This window comes from Balaenoptera borealis (assembly GCF_965194805.1).
Source record: "Balaenoptera borealis genome assembly, chromosome: 6".
Classification (NCBI taxonomy): Eukaryota; Metazoa; Chordata; class Mammalia; order Artiodactyla; family Balaenopteridae; genus Balaenoptera; species Balaenoptera borealis.
The window spans coordinates 17393014-17409064 of record NC_138863.1 but is presented as its reverse complement, the minus strand read 5'-3'; the positions used below and the strand labels follow the sequence as shown (position 1 = coordinate 17409064).

General features: G+C 38.4%; 1 long non-coding RNA gene across 1 annotated transcript in view; it reads right to left on the bottom strand.

Annotated features, from left to right (window-relative positions):
• Positions 1-5779: 5779 nt before the first annotated feature.
• The window catches only part of LOC309630963, a 1010383-nt gene continuing 1000111 nt past the window's right edge, over positions 5780-16051 (bottom strand). Inside the window, exon 4 of the long non-coding RNA XR_014245979.1 lies at positions 5780-6075. This is a non-coding gene — a long non-coding RNA (uncharacterized lncRNA). The remainder of the gene's footprint in view (positions 6076-16051) is intronic.

Here is a 16051-nt window from a genome sequence, read left to right as displayed (position 1 = left end):
TTTAGTCTCACTCTGTTCCTCCTGTCTACTAGAGAAAAATTATTAAGATACTACCCAATGATAGAATTGCTTCTGCTTTCTGACAGTACCCAATTCAAAACAAAACCATGTTTCCTCGAGCCTTCCTTAACATTACCTGTAAGTTCAAATCTTAATACAAGCTCATCGTAAAACCTTTTCATTAGATGCTTGTCCCATGGTTCTCTTTAGGGTGGTGTCTCCCTCACTGCAATGAGCCAATAAACCTAACTCTGTTGAATATACGTGTCTTCCGGTGGTTTTGGGCTGGAGGGCATGGGCAATGGACCGTGAAAAATTCATTCTCCCTGAAACATTCATTTGATGACAACAACCCTTTTTGGCATGATCTACAACCCCAGGATGGCTCTGTCCTATAAGCAGACCTGGGCAATCTAACCTAATTCCATCAATTTACAGGTAAAAATATAAAAAAACAAAAACAAGGACAAGCAAACTTGTGGTTTTTCCTCACTAAAGCCATCAGGTAGTTACTAGTAGAGCCATGATTAGCACCCAGTTTTCTCATGCCTGTTTAGTGCCTTTCCTGCTCTACCATGCTGACTTTTTAAAGAAATACAACTCCAAGTATAACGTACCTTTGAGCACTAAATTCAATTTGCTGTCCATCGCTACTTAATTGAGTTGGGTTTCCATTCTCTCCCTAGAAAACACTTTAACCTTCAAATGCTGGGCACTGTCCGATGCATGGTTACCCGCAAGTCACTTTTAGCTTTAAGTTTGAAAGCTCCTATGGGTACTTTTGGTGCGGGCATTAATTTCTTAGGTGTGAGAAGCTTGTCAAAGCTGCTGTTTTCTTTTCTGCTAATATTTGGCAGCTAGCTCCATAGAATAACTAGCCAAAGAGAGTTTTTTGCTTTTTGGGTTTTTTGTTTGTTTAGTTGCTTGTTTTTTGTTTTGATTTATTTTGTTTTGTCTCTGACTTCATAGTTTAAAAAGAGAAATTTTCAGAAAGGAAAAACTGAAACAGAATTTGAAAATTCTCTCACCTGGATTCCCCGTGTTTTTCTTCTCTTTGCTGAAGAAATGGTTATTGGTGAGACAGATTTCTCCCGGAAGCTATTCCTCACCTTAGCCTTTTAATTTCCTTTTATTTTTTAATCTCTAAATTGTCTGCATGGAAGAGAATTCTTTAAATACATTGTAATTTTACCATCTGGATTTATATCAGAGCCACACTGACTCTTGAAAAGACTTTCTTAAAACATACACATTTGAAGAGACAGAATAGCTCGTTTGTTTGTTACAATCACAAAAATAAAATCAAGGAGTTTTAAGGAAGAAAAAATGGAACCCCACTATCAGAATAAAACTAGTTTTATTATTTTCGTATTGCAAGCAAACATTTTCAACATATTTGTGACAGTGGGTGGGCACTAAAAATTGATATCTTATTTTTCCATTTAACATGACACAGTGAACACAGCCCCGTGTTTTCAGATGGTTTGCATTGTATGTAATTTCAAATTAGCAGAATATTATACTATGTTAATGGATCATAAACCTATTTTGGACATTTAGTTGTTTCCAGTTTTTGAGTTTTTTGTTGTTTGGTTTGATGGAATAGACAAGACTTCGGTAAATATCTTTGTGCACGTAGCTATTTGCTTTTCCTGAATTCCTTTTTTAGGTTAATTCTCAGAACTTAGATGGTAGTGTTGCTGTTCAGAGACCGGGGACATCTCTGTGGCTCTGGTTACGTATCACCATATTGCTTACCAAAAGGCTGTAGGCCAGCAGCAGAGAGTATACCAGCATCACTGAAGCCTCATTAGAATTGCGTATTATCATCAAAGATATTTACCCCTTGGTTTCAGAACTGTAAAATAACACCTCTGTTTTACTTTATTTTGTATATTTTCCGTTATAAGGGGAAATTATCTTTTGTCATGTGTTTGCTATTTTTTTACAATATTAATTTTGAGTTTTCATGCTGACCTAAGGTAAATAGGTTATTTATTTTTTTCTCTATCTCCAGAGTTGTGTACTATAGTAAAATTAGTAGACTTATTCCTAGGCTGGAAAGAAGCCAGATTTCTCTGAAATTTGGGAAAAATTTGAGGAGTGTGAAGCAGAGATGGTGTAGTGTTTGCCTAGAAAAAGGAATGGGGCCCTCTAATATACTTCTTTGTGCCCCAAATAGTAATTTTACGACCTATTCTGTTCTCCTTGCTTTTACGGACATTTTAATTTTTGATCCTAATAGTAATTTTCTCCCTTTCTAGTTTTCTTTGGCTGGGATATTCATATTGGGCGCTTGCCTTCCCTTCATAAGTTGGGAATATTGTATATGTAGTAAAGCAGATTTTCGTTTTATTTGAAAGGAGGCCAAAAGAAAAACTGTCTTTCTCCAAAGCAAGTAGGAGTAACATTTTTTTTGGAAAAGAAGTTTCACTTACTGTGAGAAACCTACATTATATTTTCTACATATTTAGCAATGTTTCCTTCTAGTTGAGAAGAACATGATGATTATTTTCTTAAAAAAATTAACCATTTCTGAAGTGGTGATGTTCTCTGGATAATACTCTTCATTTTCCAAATGACAATCAAGATTACGTGGGCAATGGAAGGCTATTTGTAATTAATACTTGCTGCCTCAGAACATCTAGATACACTGTCACTGTAACTCTGGGCTATCTACATGTAGTGTTTCAACTAGATATGTTAAAAAATGTAACTTTATTTTCCATAGTTAGTCTCATTCTCCATTTCATTGATGGCGGAATGGGGAATCTTAATCTCATCCATTAAAGATGACTCAATTTATGACGTTTCTAATTGTGTCTTTCAAATAGCTATCTGAATGTTCGAACCTCCAATCAGAGGCCTTTTTCTTCCCTGTGAGATATCTCCTGTTCCCCTCCGTCTTCCCAGTGGCGCAGAGTGCTGCTGGGTCCTTGCTTGACTCCTCTGAGAGGTCCTTTGTTCCCTCTGATCACTGGCATCCTGTTCTAGTGCCTCCAGGGTGTGACTTGACTTACCTGGTTTTGAGGTATCACATTGGCTCCTGTTGATGAAGACGGCAGTCCATGCCGTGGCTCATGGATGCTCTCAGTAGTCTCATGCTGGCCCAACAGTCCCCTCGCAGGCCTTCCCACCAGGACTTGCTGAGATCTCTGGGCTCCCAGATGCCACACCCAGCCGTAGACAACTGCGTGGATACCCACCTCGCCCGTATGGCTTCATGCACATATCTTATCTTCTCCAAGAAGCTAGTCTTTTTATAGAGTGTTTGAAAAACAGGGAGCAGGCCCCCTCCCCTGTGAGGATCACCAGATCCAGTCTGGGAGCTTCCACCACTTCTAGCCACCCAAGGTGTGGGGAGGAGCAAAACCCTTTACCTGAGTCTGACCTCTTGCTTCTCCCTTCCTCCCTCTCCTATCAGGGTTCTTCTCCTCAGCGTTGAAAGAGCTTTATATTTTTCCCTTCTCATCTGACAAGAGCTGCCCCTATATCATAGCCTCCACTTTTGCTGGGGTTTACACCCTCCTCTTTCTTTAGGCGATAACAATGAAATAGTTGTAAGGAGGGGTGAGTCAGATTATTGAAAAGGCAAATATATCAGAAGACATGCTCAAAATATCATCCCTACTTTAGAATTTTAGAATAAGAGGGGAACATAGAAGACCTAGGTAAAGATTAGAATGAAGGGGGGAAATGAAGAGATGAATTGCATGATGCACATTTTGGAGAAAACTGAAAACTGCCTATAATATTTAAAGAGACACTTGAAGGCTGCTTTTATAGTTGTCTATAGGCCCAGTTTGTTTGTTTATTACTTATTTATTAAACTGATGTATAATTGACATATAAGGTTATATTTGTTTCATGTGTATAACATAATGATGCAATATTTGTATACATTGCAAAATGATCACCGCAATAAGTCCAGTTAACATCTGTCACCTTACATAGTTACAATTTTTTTGAACTTTTAAGATCTACTCTCTTAGCAACTTTCAAATATGCAATACAGTATTGTTAACTATGGCTGTACAGTACACCCCCATAACTTATTTATTTCATAACTAGAAGTTTGTACCTTTCGACCTTCTGAACCCATTTTGCCCCCTCCTTATCCCCGTGCCTCTGGCAACCACCAGTCTGCTCTCTGTATCTGTGAGGTTGGTTTTTGTTTTTGTTTTAAATTCCACATATAAGTGAGATCACATGGCATTTGTCTTGATCTGACTTATCTCACTTAGCATACTGCCCTCATGGTCCATCCATGTTACTGCAAATGGAAAGATTTCATTCTTTTTTTTGTGGCTGAATAATACCTCATTGTATTTACCTACCACATTTTCTTTATCCATTTATCCATTGATGCGCACTTAGGTTGTTTCCATATCTAGGCTGTTGTAAATAATGCTGCAACAAACATGGTGAATATATCTTTTCAAATTAGTGCGTTCATTTTCTTCTGATAAACTCCCAGAAGTGGGATTGCTGGATCATAAGGTAGCTCTATTTTTAACTTTCTGAGGAAACTCCATGCTTTTTATCCATTGTGCCTACACTGGTTTACATTCCCACCAACAGTGCACAAGGGTTCCCTTTTCTCCACAAGCTCGCCAAGATTTCTTTTTGATAATGGACATCCTGACAGGTGTGAGGTGATGTCTCATGTGGTTTTGATTTGCACTTCCCTGATGATGAGTGATGTTGAGCATCTTTTTATGTGTCTGTTTGGCCATCTGTATGTCGTCTTTGGAAAAATGTCTATTCAGATCTTCTGCTCTTTTTAAAATAGAATTTTTTTTTTTTACAATTGAGTTGTATGAGTTATTTATATGTATTTTGAATATTAACCACTTATTAGGTATATGATTTGCAAATATGTTGTCCCATTCAGTTGATTGCCTTTTCATTTTGCTGATGATTTCCTTTGCTGTGCAGAAGTTTTTAGTTTGATATAGTCTCATTTGCTTTTTGTTCTTTGTTTTTATTTTAGCTTTTGTTGCCTTTGCTTTTGGTGTCAAATCCAAAAAATCATATCTGAGACTGATGTCAAGGATCTTAGTGCCTATGTTTTTTCCTAGGAGTTTTATGATTTTGGGTCTTACATTAAGTCTTTTTTTTTTTTTAACATCTTTATTGGAGTATAATTGCTTTAAAATGGTGTGTTAGTTTTTGTTGTATAACAAAGTGAATCAGCTATACATATACATATATCCCCGTATCTCCTCCCTCTCGCGTCTCCCTCCCACTCTCCCTATCCCACCCCTCTAGGTGGTCACAAAGCACTGAGCTGATCTCCCTGTGCTATGCGGCTGCTTCCCACTAGCTATCTATTTTACATTTGGTAGTGTATATATGTCCATGCCACTCTCTCACTTTGTCCCAGCCTACCCTTCCCACTCTCCGTGTCCTCAAGTCCATTCTCTACATCTGCATTTTTATTCCTGTCCTGCCCCTAGGTTCTTCAGAACCTTTTTTTTTTTTAGATTCTATATATATGTGTTAGCATACGGTATTTGTTTTTCTCTTTCTGACTTACTTCACTCTGCAGGACAGACTCTAGGTCCATCCATCTCACTACAAATAACTTAATTTCATTTCTTTTTATGGCTGAGTAATATTCCATTTTATATATTACATTAAGTCTTTAATCCACTTTGAGTTACTTTTTGTGTATGGTGTAAGATAATGATGTAGTTTCATTCTTTTGCATGTGGCTATCCAGTTTTCCCAACACCATTTACTGAAGAGACTGTCCTTTCCCCATTGTACATTCTTTTTTTTTTTTTTTTTTAATTTTAATTTTTATTTATTTATTTATTTATTTATTTATGGCTGTGTTGGGTCTTCGTTTCTGTGCGAGGGCTTTCTCTAGTTGCGGCAAGTAGGGGCCACTCTTCATCGCGGTGCGCGGGCCTCTCACTATCGCGGCCTCTCTTGTTGCGGAGCACAGGCTCCAGACACGCAGGCTCAGTAGTTGTGGCTCACGGGCCCAGTTGCTCCGCGGCACGTGGGATCTTCCCAGGCCAGGGCTCGAACCCGTGTCCCCTGCATTGGCAGGCAGATTCTCAACCACTGCGCCACCAGGGAAGCCCCATTGTACATTCTTGGCTCCTTTGTTGTACATTAATTGATCATATATTTATGCGTTTATTTCTGGGCTGTCTATTCTGTTCCATTGATCTATGTGCCTGTTTTTGTGCCAGTACCATACTGTTTTGATTACTATAGCTGATAGTTTGAAATCAGGGAGTGAGATGTTTCTAGCTCTGTTTTTCTTTCTCAGGATTGCTTTTGCTATTTGGGGTCTTTTGTGGTTTCATACAAATTTTAGGATTGTTTGTTCTATTTCTGTGAAAATTGCCATTGGAATTTTGATAGGATTGCATTGAATCTGTAGATTGCTTTGGGTAGTATGGACATTTTAACAACATTAATTCTTCCAATCCATGAGCAGGAAATATTTTTCCGTTTATTTGTGTCTTCTTCAATTTCTTTCATCAGTATCTTATAGTTTTCAGTGTACAGGTTTTTCACCTCTTTGGTTAAATTTATTTCTAGGTATTTTATTCTTTTTGATTCAATTGTAGATGAGATTGTTTTCTTAATTTCTATTTCTAATAGTTCATTATTAGTGTATAGAAACACAACAGATTTTTGTATATTGATTTTGTATCTTGCAACTTTACTGAATTTATTAGTTCTAACAGTTGTGTGTGTGTGTGTGTGTGTGTGTGTGTGTGTAGTCTTTAAGGTTCTCTCTATATAATATCATGTCATCTGCAAATAGTGACAATTTTACTTTTTCCTTTCCAATTTGGATGCCTTTTATTTCTTTGTCTTACCTAATTTCTCTGGCCAGGACTTCCAATACTATCTTGAATAAAAGTGGTGAGAATGGACACCCTTCTCCTGTTCTCTTGATCTTAGAGGAAAAGGTTTTAGCTTTTCACTATTGAGTATGTTGTTAGTTCTGGGCTTGTCATATATAGCCTTTATTATGTTGAGGTATGTCCTCCATATACCCATTTTATTGAGAGTTTTTATCATAAATGGATGCTGATTTTTGTCAAATACTTTTCCTGTAGCTACTGAGATGATCATATGATTTTTATCCTTCATTTTGTTAATGTGGCAAATCACATTTATTGACATTAAACCATCCTTGGATCCCTGGAATAAATTCCACTTGATCATGGTGTATGATCATATTAATGTATTGTTGAATGTGGTTTTCTAATAATTTGAAAGGATTTTTGCATCTGTGTTCATCAGGGATATTGGTATAGGCCTCACTATACCATAGTTGGCACTCACACACACACATCCACAACTATATACACACATGGCATATCCCATTCTATGAAACTAGAAGGGCATGGCGACATTGTTTTTATAACCAGGGAGATGAGCATCATTCTGAGTTTTAAAAAATTGGTAATTACACACTTTCTCCGTGTTTCAAGTCCAGTCATTTAACTGATTTTCCCATTCTCTCCTGGCTTGCTAGTAATTTGAAAAGCAATTATATGACATATTTGGGGAGACTACTGATATTACCACCACCACTATTACTTACATGATGCTTCCTATGTAGCAGGCAGTTCTAAACCCTGTAATTTATTACCTCATGTATCTTCCCAATAACATTATGGGGTAGAGCTATGGTCTGAATATTTGTGTTCTCTCGCAAATTCACATATTGAAATCCTAATCCCCAGAGGTAATGGTATTAGTAGGTGTGGTCTTTGGGGTGATTAGGTCATGAGAGTTGAGCCCTCATGAATGGGATTAGTGCCCTTATAAAAGAGACACACAGAGCTCTCTCACCCCTTCCACCTTGTGAGGACACAGCTAGAAGGCCCCGGCTATGTACCAAGAAGAGAGACTTCACCAGAACAAAATCATGTTTGCACCTTGATCTTGGACTTCCCAGCCTCCAGAACTGTGAGAAATAAATGTCTATTTTTTATTAGCTACCCAGACTGTGGCATTTTGTTAGAGCAGAATGAACTAAGACAGGTACATAATAATAGTCAGTGGCCACAGATGATTTGAGTGGCAGTTTCTTAGTTCTTCAGAAATGCTGTGAGCCTGGCACAGGCTAAGAACGTAGAGCAGTGTACAGGAAGGGGAGCCATAGACCTTTACATCAGCTCCCATGAGGACATCGGCTCTGAGCTCCCTTTTGCCTGCCCCAGAACACATACAGGTGGTGCAAGGCAGGGCTGACACCTCTTCAAATTGGCTCTCATCTCACTGATGCAGAGACTCTTCCTGCTATAATGAGTGTTCATCTTGATGAATAATACAGGGATTCTTGTTTAGGTGACAGATATTTAGGATTGCTACCTTTGCTTATGGCAAATCCTTGAGTTTGGTAAAGAACCATATGTGGTTTGAGAGGGATAATGGGAATGTAGACTAACTCCTTAGTCCTCCATCACTATGATACCAAATTAGATCCATTCTGCAACCTATCCTTTTGATGCCACGTCTCAGGATGACCAAAATGTTTTTTTTTGGTTCTCACTCAGATCGACTTCTTCCCCAACTTAAAATGTAAACTATTCCTAAGAATGGACTATGGCATATTAAGGGATGATTTCTTCGCAGCGCTCAGCACTGGGCAGCACTCAGAATATTTGTTGAGTAAAAGAATTAAAAAAATCTTTCCCCTAATGCTAGAATTCATTGCTCTGAGCTTTTATACTGATTCCTTTTGTACCCTTTTCCACCATGACTTCTAAGAGTTTAGTTTATGTTTCTGAATTTTCTGAATAATTGAGTTTCTTGAGGACAGGGACCTGTGTCTTATTAATTTCTGTCCTTATTCACTCAAGTCCAGCACTTTGTCTAGTGCCAAGCACAGAGCAGAGCCACCCAACATAAGTCTTTGAAATGAGTTAAAAAAGACATACCGATTGGATACTTTGGCTGGCTTTCAGAGAAATCATCCAGTGTAGGAAGAGAAAAAATAAATATAGGGTGCAAGGGTTACACTCCCTAAAAGCGATAAACTGAGAAGTAAACTCTAAGTCTGAATTACATTTCAAAGGAAATTGGCAAGACATATGGGCCACAAGCACATTCTGAAGGTCTGTGTTGTTCCTGGGTGAAATTTTCAGAGGCTGCCCTAGCCTAGAGTGGTCCCTTCCTTCCCTGAATGCCTATTCTCATATTAACTTATTTTGTTTCGTATTGGTTTCCTGTTGTACACTATTAAATGTATCTTCAAATGTTTATGTTTTACCATTCCAACTTAATCAGGAACTCTTTGAGGGGGATTATTTCTTAGGCTTTCTTTGTCTTCCTTTCATGCAGAACTGGGAGCTAGCTTAGCCCGTTTACTTAACATCTCTCTCTCACTCTGGGGTGAGGCTGTAGGTGCTTTACAGCAAGCCCCAGGGAAACTCCTCATCCTCCAGCTCTCCTTCCCCATCATTTTGTTTAGGGCCTCTGGCTTCTATATTGTTACTCTCTGGTTTCTTCCTGTCTTTTCTGCTTTCTCAGGCTGAAAATTTGGTTCCATAGCCTGTTCACTGCTAGTCTCCAGCCTTGCCCTGGAGTCCTTTGGATTCCTTTCTTCTAAAACTCTTGTCGCAGGCCAGTCCTACTTCTTCCCTGTTTCTCCATCCAGTTCAACTCTGATGGCTTTGTCTAGCTCCTCGGGGCCTGGCTTGTCTTGGAGGAGAATTTGCACAACGCGAAGTACTGAGTAAATATTTGTTAACTGATGAAATATCCTCTCCATGGCTCTTTTTTCTATTAAAAGAGCTGTTACTATTATTATTATTTTTTTTATCACAGTAATGTCATCATTATCCTTAAAAAGATTTGGAGAACATGGGTTACTAATGTTGCTACATGGGTGCAATATTTTGTTGCCTCGTTATTAAACATGACATGGAAAAATAAATGTATGAAGTCAGCTGGATGATGCTGACTGTTATCTTGGACAAGTCATTTATCTCTCTGAGCTTAATTCCTTTCTGTAAGATGAGAATAGAAACAGAGGTTGTAGGTATGGCATAGAAGTTTTGAGAGGCTCAATTGACTTAACATTTGTGAAAAAATAAGCAAAGTATTATGTAAGTATAAATTATAGCATTATTACTATAAAATGTGACTTCGACTGTAGCCAAGTGCTCTAAAGGGAAAATTCACTACTTGCTTAAAAGATATCAAAATTGAATGCAGTGCGTTTTTAGAACTACCTAAAACTGTTAAAAAACTGTGAACCTGAATAATTTCCTTATGCTAGTCCTTCCTGAACCTGTCTGAAAACTCTTTACCCATGAAAAGTAGGTCCTGTTTGAACAGTCGTGTAAATGACACAGATATATGGACTCATTCAACACTGCCCAGAGAGCAAGTTTAACATAACCACTATTAACATCTTTGCTAGAACTTAAAACCACCTGACTTTTAACCTCTCTGCTAATTTGGTACATTTCTTCACTGGTGTATGTTCTCTTGCCTTTAGCTAAATATTCTTGTGTTTTTTAAAATATATATATTTTATTATTATTTTTTTAAATTTCAGTGGACTTTGTTTAATTTTTTGACAGTAATATTTACCCTTTCCTGTCCTCACCGCTTTAGTTAGCATTAGTTGTGGGTTTCATCTTGATTTTACATGCTCACCATCTAATTAAGTGCTTCTAGACCAATCCCAAGTCCCATTTTTTTCCATGATTCTAAGTTGATTCATGTCCAGGGATTTCCCCCTCTGTTGAATTCCTTTCACAGGAATTGTTGGTAAAGCTAATTTGCCATCCTCTGATGGCCCTTCCTTCCTCCTGACAGCACCTCAGTGCCATTTTGGGAGATTGCTTATTGGGTAGGGTCACAGAAGAATGATAAATCAAAGGGCTCTGCCCTCCTACATGAGAGGCTGAGAGGTCCTTAGGGGCTTCTTCCACTTTTATCCTTCCTATTATTACTTCAGTACAGCCAAGGGGACAGTATTATACTACGCTTAGCCAACTGGGCTCTCTCTACTGGGACTTTGAATCTTGAACAGAATTACAGAAAGGAAGAAATGGTTGGCAATTGTTCATTCACTCCAGCAATGGTGGCTGGGCTAAGCTTTGAAGAAGCTCCTTTCACTAAGGCACTTTGGGGCTTCCTGCTTCTGCAACCTTCTTTCCTATTCTCAGGCTCTCCCTGTCCTTGCATTATATATCTTTTCTGCTTCAGTCACTGTTGCGGACAATCAAAGAACCTTAAATGATACATCATTTCTCCCACTCAATTACACCTGCCATTTAATGTGATGTGTTGGGGTTTAAGTGTTTCCTGGGTGTTTGTCTTGTCTTATGTCCTCAACTAGATTCTTCCACAAGGACAGAGACCATATCTCATTTTCTTTTGCACACCTTTCGCTGTCAAGTCACAGATGGTGCTCAGACTCCGTGAGCTTTTACTGCTTGGTGGATTGTAGAGAGTTGGTGATTCTCAGTGCCAGACTTGCTCATCTAAACTCTTTGAGCCATATGCTCTCAAGAGCCGTGGAGAGGAAACTGGATCCACTGCTGCTGCATCTTTGGGTGCCTCTGGGCAAATCATTAGATGTTTTCCTTTAATTTGCCTTTGCTTCCTCCAAGGGGAAAATGAGGTGAATAAATGGCCTCCCTCAACCACACAGGGGTAGTTTGATGCAAAAATTAATGTGCTAACTTTGGTGTTGCTTTGGGCTTCTTAGAGGTATGTGCCCTATAATACTGTATGAGTGTAACCAGGAACATTTCTTTTTAATCTTATGGGGATTTATTTTAGAAGAAAATATACTCTTTATCCCCTTCATAAACCTTCAGCGAAGCATATACTTACTAATCTTCCCCGAGGATATGTTTCAATGAGAAGAGTGAAGCTGTAGTTTGTTACAGCCCCTATTTCCTCTCTCTCTCTTTCACATGCCGCATTTGTCCTCACCACATACAGACACGTTATCTAATAAAGTCTATTTATCCACCCAACATTTCTTTACTGAGTACCTACTCTGTGTGAGGGACTGTACCAGGCCCTGAGAACACAGTGAATAAAAATTGTATCCCTGGTCCCTGGGGGAGACACACGTGCATTCATTCATTCATTCAACAAATATTTTTAAAGTTGATTAAGTGCCAGGCACTCTTCTAGATTCTGGGATCTAGTGGTGAATAAATAATATAAACAAGTATTTTTATTCCTGGGGACTGATGCTGCCATACAAGCATGTGCAGGTTTCAGTGAGAATGATTTCCCAGGGGAGCAGTGCTGGGACTGAGTCTCAAAGGGCATACATGACAGGAAATAATAGAAGTGGAGGAGAACACAGACGAACTTGTGTGGGTCATGGGGACGGGGATTCCCTGTAATTCCAAAAGAGCAGAGAGATGTGAAAAGGAACAGATTAAAGACCAGGAGTCTGCTAGCAGGATGGATTGATTATTTTATGCATATGAAACACATCCCTGATAATCTGAAAAGAAAAACAGTTATCTGTTTGAAGCTTCCTACTCAGAGATTTGACCCACTGTTGGGTGTAAGAAAATTTTACCTGCTTGGTTTGTAAGAGGCTTTGGATGTTTATTATCCAGTGTTTCTGTGTGAGCAACCATTACAGGATTGGAAACTCTTTGCATGAAAAGCAGCAGTTGTATGGCGTGGCATGCCTGCATTTCTCTCATAGGCAGAGGGCGTTTTATTATTTCAAGATGCTCGCCAAGTAGCATCAGAAGGCACAGGAACTGGGGAGTTACCAAAACTTCAGATGATTCACAAGCAAGCTGTTATAGACTGTGGCATTTTGATTTAACACTCCCCTGGCTCAGAAACAAACATAGGAATTTTAAAAAACTGTGCCCGTGACTGTGTCAGGGTCACTTTTAAAGCATTTGTGTGTAATTTAGGATTTACTGGATTTTTTGGAACATTCATATGTAATTCCAGGCTTAACAGTTGCTCTATAAATAATCAAATATTTATACTGTTTTTTTCCAAATGTATTTATTATTTACTGTACAGTCTATGAAATATTTACACTGATTTTTAAGAAAAGATATACATTATTTACATTTCCGTGAGTTCCTCTTGATGCAGGTAAAATGACAACACAGAAGGCTGAAGGATTCTCAGGTTTGTCAGTAACCACACGGAGGCTCTGTCTCTCAGGAAAACACCTGGAAATAGAATTATGTAATTAAAACCTATGCTGGGAACCACCCAGATTTCCTTGGATCCCCAACTTCCTTTTAGTTCTTGAATCTCAAATGGCAGGAGGAAAAGTTGGAATGGTTCCTACCAAAGTTTCCCTTCATTCTCCCAGGTTTCCAGGTGCCTTTCTCTGTAGGATGGGCAGCACCTTGGCTTTTCACTTTGGGACCCAGAACATCCCCAGCTGCAGAAGGAATGATTCTTTTCTAGGAAAACTGAGTAGAGTTGAGGTCCTTAGATCCAACTAATCATCAAGTTTAACTTGGCAACGTTAATAATGCTTATTCTCAGCCTCCACCTTATCCCGGGAGATTCTGAGTAAGTAAGTCTGAGATGCTGCCTGGTAATCTGTATTCTTAAAAATGTGCTTGTTGATTCAGATTATCAGCAAAATGTGGGAACCTTTAGAGGAAAACCTTATTTATGTGCTTTTTCATTTGAAACTTGGATGGTCCTCAGTCATCTGGCTGTCTACCCTCTCTTACCTTGTTTGGAAATATCTGATATCCACCCACTAAGTCTTGGTATATGACTTCTCATCCCCATTCAAGATTGGCTTTTGATAAGTTTGGACATTTCCAGGCTAACCATTAGCACATAATTCAGCAGAACAAAGTGGATTTTTCTCTGGGTTATATAAAATGCTCTACTTTCTCTATAAATAGTCATGCCATTTTTTTTTCCAGGAGAGCCATGGTCTCTTTGGGCCAAATGAAATTATTTTGTAGGAACCTGAATGGCATCAGAAATATCATCGGAAGAACAAGCAAATAGTCATTTTCGTGGGCAGACGTCCCCATGACTAACTGATTTCACAAAATTATGTCTTAACAATCTTATCCTTAAAACCACTCCTAAATCTTCTTTTCTGATAATAAGATCTTAAGTCTATGCTTCTCTGAGTCACATGACCTACATCAGCCTTGTTTACAGCTGCTAAACCTGGTTTCTGAGATTTTTTCATCTGCTGCTCTTAGGGTCTACCGTGAAAGAAAACTGATTATTGGCTTTAGGGTCCTACTCAAGTATGTTTTTTTTTTTTTTTTTTGGATGACTAGTTTAACACATTTCCACTTTAATGACTAGAAATTAATGTCAGGGAGCGTTCTCCATTTGGATCTCAGCTGTAATATTGAAACTATTAGGTTGGTCCAAGTTAAGTAGAAGATACTTACTGAGTTCTGTGACTGGTGCAGAGAAGGGTAAGACTTTGCTCCTTCTCCTTAAAGAGTTTACATTCTAGTCAAGATGATAAAACCATCATATATCTGTATATCTATATCTGTATCTGTATCTATATCTATATCAGAATAGCTGCAGTAGCAAATAACCTCCCTTCCCAGACTCAGAAACTTAAAACAAGATTTCTCATTAAACTACAGACACAGCATAGATGTCAGGGGATTCTACTCATTGTAGTCACTCAATGGGGCCTTATTTCAACAGATGCTTCCAGGACCAATGACTAGGGCTGAAGCAAAGAGCTCTAGAGGGTCTCTCAACAGCAATTAAATGCCCTGGCCTGAAAGTGATATGTTGCTTCCATTCACAACTCATTGGCCAGAACTACTCATGTAGGTTCCCCCCATCCAGGACAGCAAGGGGATGGGAATGTGTAATCCTCCTCTGTGCCTGGAAGGAGTACTGAGTATTGGCATGTACTATAGTATGAAGAGTGCTAAATATCCTAATTTATATTTGTTTGTTCATATTATTTTATTTTATATTATATATCATATTTTATTATTTATATATTTATTGCATATTATATATTTTATTTATTTTATAATTTTTAATATTTATGTTATAATCTATATAACGCATGTGGTACATGCATATATATGTTATGTAATATATGTAATCATGTGTTATATATATTATCATGAACCATAGTATGAAGAGTGCTTACCATAGTATAAACACGTGAAGAATGAAACCCACACAAGAGAGAGAACAGTGAATGGAGCAACTATCTGGGAGAGATATAGGGTGAACTGGGCCTTTAATGATGGGTAAGATAGGCCATAACAACAGCAGCATCTATTTGTCATGAAGTATGTGCCCTGTAATGCCACAAATTGGGCTAACATTAAATCATTGTCTAATGTATTATAACAACTCTCTGAGATGGATACAATTTTTATCCCCATTTTATAGATGAGGAAATTGAGGTTTAGGGAAAGTTAAGTAAATTTCCCAAGGTTTCCGAGCTAATGAGCCGCAGAGCCAGGATATGAACTAAGAGAGCAGTAGGTTGTTATAGAGGAAGGAGAAAGTGTGAGTCAAAGCAAGAAGATGGAAATGAGCACGGCATATTTGTGGTACTGGAAGTCGACTGCCTGCCTCAAGCACCAGGGTGGTCTGTAATTAGTAGAGTGCTAAAGTTAACTTTATTTCCAGTTCTACTTACAATCCAAGCAAATCTCCAAGACCTGTAGGGAAATCAGCGTGTTTGTGGCCTTAAAAGAAATAAAATAAGATTTCTGCCCTTGGAAAATAACTTCTGACTTTTGGAGATTTGACCTTTAGTTTTTAACATGCTTTAGGGCATTGCTGACCTAGGGGGTCATGTAGAATTTACTTCCGTCACCAAATTATAAACCTGCCCTTCCCTTGCTGAACCTTGATGGGAGTGAGAACAACTAAAACTGATGTATTTTGAAATTTAGATTCATGGTTCCTTTTTTTCAAGAAGAACATCATGAAACTTATTTGTGAATGGAAACAGATTTAAGTGACAGACACACACGGTAATTTGGAATAGTGAAAACAGCCACGTCCATCAATTTTTGAAATATTTACAGAGGATGATGTCTGCTGATGTGGTTCTAAATTGGAGTCCCTGCTGACT